An 8,486-nucleotide genomic window follows, 5' to 3' on the forward strand; every position below is an offset into this window, starting at 1 on the left:
TAACCAACTAATCAACCAACTAACTAGACAGCCAGCCAACCAACCCTGCCAGGCAGCCAACAAACCAAACCCTACCACCCGCTCGCCCACCAAGCCAGAAACATCCAGCCAGTCAACCTATCGACAAATCAATTAACCAACCAACCAACCAAATAACTAGACAGCCAGCTAACCAACCCTGCCAGGCAGCGAACAAACCAAACCCTACCACCCGCTCACCCACCAAGCCAGAAACAGCCAGCCAGCCAACCTATCGACCAACCAATTAACCAACCAACCAACCAGCCAACTAACTGGGCAGTCAGCCAACCAACCCTGCCAGGCAGCAAACAAACTAAACCCTACCACCCGCTCGCCCACCAAGCCAGAAACAGCCAACCTATCGACCAACCAATTAACCAACCAACCAACTAACTAGACAGACAGTCAACCAACCCTGCCAGGCAGCCAACAAACCAAACCCTACCACCCGCTTACCCACCAAGCCAGAAACTGCCAGCCAGCCAACCTATCGACCAACCAATTAACCAACCAACCAACTAACTAGACAGACAGTCAACCAACCCTGCCAGGCAGCCAACAAACCAAACCCTACCACCCGCTTACCCACCAAGCCAGAAACTGCCAGCCAGCCAACCTATCGACCAACCAATTAATCAACCAACCAACCACCTAACTAGACAGCCAGCCAACCAACCCTGCCAGGCAGCCTACAAACGAAACCCTACCACCCGCTCACCCAACAAGCCAGAAACAGCCAGCCAGCCAACTTATCGACCAACCAATTAACCAACCAACCAACCAACTAACTACACAGCCAGCCAACCAACCCTACCAGGCAGCCAACAAACCAAACCCTAATACCCGCTCACCCACCAAGCCAGAAACAGCCAGCCAGTCAACCTATAGACCAACCAATTAACAAAACAAGCAAACTACTAACTAGACAGCCAGCCAACCAACCCTGCCAGGCAGCCAACAAACCAAACCCTACCACCCGCTTACCCACCAAGCCAGAAACAGCCAGCCAGCCAACCTATCGACCAACCAATTAACCAACCAACCAACCAACTAACTAGACAGCCAGCCAAACAACCCTGCCAGGCAGCCTACAAACGAAACCCTACCACCCGCTCACCCAACAAGCCAGAAACAGCCAGCCAGCCAACCTATCGACCAACCAATTAACCAACCAACCAACCAACTAACTAGACAGTCAGCCAACCAAACCTGCCAGGCAGCCAACAAACCAAACCCTACCACCCGCTCGCCCACCAAGCCAGAAACAGCCTGCCAGCCAACCTATCGACAAACCAATAAACCAACCAACCAACCAACTAACTAGACAGCCAGCCAACCAACCCTGCCAGGCAGCCAACAAAACAAATCCTACCACCCGCTCACCCAGCAAGCCAGAAACAGACAGCCAGCCAACCTATCGACCAACCAATTAACCAACCAACCAACCAACTAACTAGACAGCCAGCCAACCGACCCTGCCAGGCAGCCAACAAACCAAACCCTACCACTCGCTCACCCACCAAGCCAGAAACAGCCAGACAGCCAAGTTATCGACCAACCAATTAACCAACCAACCAACCAACTAACTACACAGCCAGCCAACCCACCCTACCAGGCAACCAACAAACCAAACCCTACCACCCGCTCACCCACCAAGCCAGAAACAGCCAGCCAGCCAACCTATAGACCAACCAATTAACCAACCAACCAACCAACTAACTAGACAGCCAGCCAATCAACCCTGAGAGGCAGCCAACAAACCAAAACCTACCACCCGCTCGCCCACCAAGCCAGAAACAGCCAGCCAGCCAACCTATCGACCTACCAATTAACCAACCAACCAACCAACTAACTAGACAGCCAGCCAACCAACCCTGCCAGGCAGCCAACAAACCAAAACCTACCACCCGCTCGCCCACCAAGCCAGAAACAGCCAGCCAGCCAACCTATCGACCAACCAATTAACCAACCAACCAACCTACTAACTAGACAGCCAGCCAACCAACCCTGCCAGGCAGCCAACAAACCAAACCCTTCCACCCGCTCACCCACCAAGCCTGAATCAGCCAGCCAGCCAACCTATGGACCAACCAATTAACCTACCAACCAACCAACCAACTAACTAGACAGTAAGCCAACCAACCCTGCCAGGCAGCCAACAAACCAAACCCTACCACCCGCTCGGCCACCAAGCCAGAAACAGCCAGCCAGCCAACCTATCGACCAACCAACCAACCAACTAACTAGACAGCCAGCCAACCAACCCTGCCAGGCAGCCAACAAACCAAACCCTACCACCCGCTCACCCAACAAGCCAGAAACAGCCACCCAGCCAACCTATCAAACAAACAATTAACCAACCAACCAACCAACTAACTAGACAGTCAGCCAACCAAACCTGCCAGGCAGCCAACAAACCAAACCCTACCACCCGCTCGGCCACCAAGCCAGAAACAGCCAGCCAGCCAACCTATCGACCAACCAATTAACCAACCAACCAACTAACTAGACAGCCAGCCAACCAACCCTGCCAGGCAGCCAACAAACCAAAACCTACCACCCGCTCACCCAACAAGCCAGAAACAGCCAGCCAGCCAGCCTATTGACCAAACAATTAACCAACGAACCAACCAACTAACTAGACAGCCAGCCAACCAACCCTGCCAGGCAGCCAACAAACCAAACCCTACCACCCGCTCACCCGCCAAGCCAGAAACATCCAGCCAGCCAACCTATCGACCAACCAATTAACCAACCAACCAACTTACTAACTAGACAGCCAGCCAACCAACCCAGCCAGGCAGCCAACAAACCAAACCCTACCACCCGCTCACCCACCAAGCCAGAAACAGCCAGCCAGCAAACCTATTGACCAACCAATTAACCAACCAACCAACCAACTAACTAGACAGCCAGCCAACCAACCCTGCCAGGCAGCCAACGAACCAAACCCTACTATCCGCTCACCCGCCAAGCCAGAAACAGCCAGCCAGCCAACCTATCGACCAACCAATTAACAAAACAAGCAAACTACTAACTAGACAGCCAGCCAACCAACCCTGCCAGGCAGCCAACAAACCAAACCCTACCACCCGCTTACCCACCAAGCCAGAAACAGCCAGCCAGCCAACCTATCGACCAACCAATTAACCAACCAACCAACCAACTAACTAGACAGCCAGCCAAACAACCCTGCCAGGCAGCCTACAAACGAAACCCTACCACCCGCTCACCCAACAAGCCAGAAACAGCCAGCCAGCCAACCTATCGACCAACCAATTAACCAACCAACCAACCAACTAACTAGACAGTCAGCCAACCAAACCTCCCAGGCAGCCAACAAACCAAACCCTACCACCCGCTCGCCAACCAAGCCAGAAACAGCCTGCCAGCCAACCTATCGACAAACCAATAAACCAACCAACCAACCAACTAACTAGACAGCCAGCCAACCAACCCTGCCAGGCAGCCAACAAAACAAATCCTACCACCCGCTCACCCAGCAAGCCAGAAACAGACAGCCAGCCAACCTATCGACCAACCAATTAACCAACCAACCAACCAACTAACTAGACAGCCAGCCAACCGACCCTGCCAGGCAGCCAACAAACCAAACCCTACCACTCGCTCACCCACCAAGCCAGAAACAGCCAGACAGCCAAGTTATCGACCAACCAATTAACCAACCAACCAACCAACTAACTACACAGCCAGCCAACCCACCCTACCAGGCAACCAACAAACCAAACCCTACCACCCGCTCACCCACCAAGCCAGAAACAGCCAGCCAGCCAACCTATAGACCAACCAATTAACCAACCAACCAACCAACTAACTAGACAGCCAGCCAATCAACCCTGAGAGGCAGCCAACAAACCAAAACCTACCACCCGCTCGCCCACCAAGCCAGAAACAGCCAGCCAGCAAACCTATTGACCAACCAATTAACCAACCAACCAACCAACTAACTAGACAGCCAGCCAACCAACCCTGCCAGGCAGCCAACGAACCAAACCCTACCATCCGCTCACCCGCCAAGCCAGAAACAGCCAGCCAGCCAACCTATCGACCAACCAATTAACAAAACAAGCAAACTACTAACTAGACAGCCAGCCAACCAAACCTGCCAGGCAGCCAACAAACCAAACCCTACCACCCGCTTACCCACCAAGCCAGAAACAGCCAGCCAGCCAACCTATCGACCAACCAATTAACCAACCAACCAACCAACTAACTAGACAGCCAGCCAAACAACCCTGCCAGGCAGCCTACAAACGAAACCCTACCACCCGCTCACCCAACAAGCCAGAAACAGCCAGCCAGCCAACCTATCGACCAACCAATTAACCAACCAACCAACCAACTAACTAGACAGTCAGCCAACCAAACCTCCCAGGCAGCCAACAAACCAAACCCTACCACCCGCTCGCCAACCAAGCCAGAAACAGCCTGCCAGCCAACCTATCGACAAACCAATAAACCAACCAACCAACTAACTAACTAGACAGCCAGCCAACCAACCCTGCCAGGCAGCCAACAAAACAAATCCTACCACCCGCTCACCCAGCAAGCCAGAAACAGACAGCCAGCCAACCTATCGACCAACCAATTAACCAACCAACCAACCAACTAACTAGACAGCCAGCCAACCGACCCTGCCAGGCAGCCAACAAACCAAACCCTACCACTCGCTCACCCACCAAGCCAGAAACAGCCAGACAGCCAAGTTATCGACCAACCAATTAACCAACCAACCAACCAACTAACTACACAGCCAGCCAACCCACCCTACCAGGCAACCAACAAACCAAACCCTACCACCCGCTCACCCACCAAGCCAGAAACAGCCAGCCAGCCAACCTATAGACCAACCAATTAACCAACCAACCAACCAACTAACTAGACAGCCAGCCAATCAACCCTGAGAGGCAGCCAACAAACCAAAACCTACCACCCGCTCGCCCACCAAGCCAGAAACAGCCAGCCAGCCAACCTATCGACCTACCAATTAACCAACCAACCAACCAACTAACTAGACAGCCAGCCAACCAACCCTGCCAGGCAGCCAACAAACCAAAACCTACCACCCGCTCGCCCACCAAGCCAGAAACAGCCAGCCAGCCAACCTATCGACCAACCAATTAACCAACCAACCAACCTACTAACTAGACAGCCAGCCAACCAACCCTGCCAGGCAGCCAACAAACCAAACCCTTCCACCCGCTCACCCACCAAGCCTGAATCAGCCAGCCAGCCAACCTATGGACCAACCAATTAACCTACCAACCAACCAACCAACTAACTAGACAGTAAGCCAACCAACCCTGCCAGGCAGCCAACAAACCAAACCCTACCACCCGCTCGGCCACCAAGCCAGAAACAGCCAGCCAGCCAACCTATCGACCAACCAACCAACCAACTAACTAGACAGCCAGCCAACCAACCCTGCCAGGCAGCCAACAAACCAAACCCTACCACCCGCTCACCCAACAAGCCAGAAACAGCCAGCCAGCCAACCTATCAAACAAACAATTAACCAACCAACCAACCAACTAACTAGACAGTCAGCCAACCAAACCTGCCAGGCAGCCAACAAACCAAACCCTACCACCCGCTCGGCCACCAAGCCAGAAACAGCCAGCCAGCCAACCTATCGACCAACCAATTAACCAACCAACCAACTAACTAGACAGCCAGCCAACCAACCCTGCCAGGCAGCCAACAAACCAAACCCTACCACCCGCTCACCCACCAATCCAGAAACAGCCAGCCAGCCAACCTATCGACCAACCAATTAACCTACCAACCAACCAACCAACTAACTAGACAGTCAGCCAACCAACCCTGCCAGGCAGCCAACAAACCAAACCCTACCACCCGCGCGGCCACCAAGCCAGAAACAGCCAGCCAGCCAACCTATCGACCAACCAACCAACCAACTAACTAGACAGCCAGCCAACCAACCCTGCCAGGCAGCCAACAAACCAAACCCTACCTCCCGCTCACCCAACAAGCCAGAAACAGCCAGCCAGCCAACCTATCGAACAAACAATTAACCAACCAACCAACCAACCAACTAACTAGACAGTCAGCCAACCAAACCTGCCAGGCAGCCAACAAACCAAACCCTACCACCCGCTCGGCCACCAAGCCAGAAACAGCCAGCCAGCCAACCTATCGACCAACCAAGTAACCAACCAACCAACTAACTAGACAGCCAGCCAACCAACCCTGGCAGGCAGCCAACAAACCAAACCCTACCACCCGCTCACCCACCAATCCAGAAACAGCCAGCCAGCCAACATATCGACCAACCGATTAACCAACCAACCAACCTACTAACTAGACAGCCAGCCAACCAACCCTGCCAGGCAGCCAACAAACCAAACCCTACCACCCGCTCACCCACCAAGCCAGAAACAGCCTGCCAGCCAACCTATCGACCAACCAATTAACCAACTAACCAACCAACTAACTAGACAGCCAGCCAACCAACCCTGCCAGGCAGCCAACAAACCAAACCCTACCACCCGCTCGCACACCAAGCCAGAAACAGCCAGCCAACCAACCTATCGACCAACCAATTAACCAACCAACCAACCAACCCTGCCAGGCAGCCAACAAACCAAACCCTACCACCAGCTCGCCCACCAAGCCAGAAACATCCAGCCAGCCAACCTATCGACAAATCAATTAACCAACCAACCAACCAACTAACTAGACAGCCAGCTAACCAACCCTGCCAGGCAACGAACAAACCAAACCCTACCACCCGCTCACCCACCAAGCTAGAAACAGCCAGCCAGCCAACCTATCGACCAACCAATTAACCAACCAACCAACCAGCCAACTAACTAGACAGTCAGCCAACCAACCCTGCCAGGCAGCAAACAAACTAAACCCTACCACCCGCTCGCCCACCAAGCCAGAAACAGCCAACCTATCGACCAACCAATTAACCAACAAACCAACTAACTAGACAGTCAGTCAACCAACCCTGCCAGGCAGCCAACAAACCAAACCCTACCACCCGCTTACCCACCAAGCCAGAAACAGCCAGCCAGCCATCCTATCGACCAACCAATTAACCAACCAACCAACCAACTAACTAGACAGCCAGCCAACCAACCCTGCCAGGCAACGAACAAACCAAACCCTACCACCCGCTCACCCACCAAGCTAGAAACAGCCAGCCAGCCAACCTATCGACCAACCAATTAACCAACCAACCAACCAGCCAACTAACTAGACAGTCAGCCAACCAACCCTGCCAGGCAGCAAACAAACTAAACCCTACCACCCGCTCGCCCACCAAGCCAGAAACAGCCAACCTATCGACCAACCAATTAACCAACAAACCAACTAACTAGACAGTCAGCCAACCAACCCTGCCAGGCAGCCAACAAACCAAAACCTACCACCCGCTCGCCCACCAAGCCAGAAACAGCCAGCCAGCCAACCTATCGCCCAACCAATTAACCAACCAACCAACCTACTAACTAGACAGCCAGCCAACCAACCCTGCCAGGCAGCCAACAAACCAAACCCTTCCACCCGCTCACCCACCAAGCCAGAATCAACCAGCCAGCCAACCTATCGACCAACCAATTAACCAACCAACCAACCAACTAACTAGACAGCCAGTCAACCAACCCTGCCAGGCAGCCAACAAACCAAACCCTACCACCCGCTCACCCACCAAGCCAAAAACAGCCAGCCAGCCAACCTATCGACCAACCAATTAACCAACCAACCAACCAACTAACTAGACAGCCAGCCAATCAACCCTGCCAGGCAGCCAACAAACCAAACCCTACCACCCGCTCACCCACCAAGCCAGAAACAGCCAGCCAGCAAACCTATTGACCAACCAATTAACCAACCAACCAACCAACTAACTAGACAGCCAGCCAACCAACCCTGCCAGGCAGCCAACAAACCAAACCCTACCACCCGCTTACCCACCAAGCCAGAAACAGCCAGCCAGCCAACCTATCGACCAACCAATTAACCAACCAACCAACCAACTAACTAGACAGCCAGCCAAACAACCCTGCCAGGCAGCCAACAAACCAAACCCTACCACCCGCTCACCCACCAAGCCAGAAACAGCCAGCCAGCCAACCTATCGACCAACCAATTAACCTACCAACCAACCAACCAACTAACTAGACAGTCAGCCAACCAACCCTGCCAGGCAGCCAACAAACCAAACCCTACCACCCGCTCGGCCACCAAGCCAGAAACAGTCAGCCAGCCAACCTATCGACCAACCAACCAACCAACTAACTAGACAGCCAGCCAACCAACCCTGCCAGGCAGCCAACAAACCAAACCCTACCACCCGCTCACCCAACAAGCCAGAAACAGCCAGCCAGCCAACCTATCGACCAACCAATTAACCAACCAATCAACCAACTAACTAGACAGTCAGCCAACCAAACCTGCCAGGCAGCCAACAAACC

Source organism: Uloborus diversus, unplaced genomic scaffold (assembly GCF_026930045.1).
Source record: "Uloborus diversus isolate 005 unplaced genomic scaffold, Udiv.v.3.1 scaffold_886, whole genome shotgun sequence".
Classification (NCBI taxonomy): Eukaryota; Metazoa; Arthropoda; class Arachnida; order Araneae; family Uloboridae; genus Uloborus; species Uloborus diversus.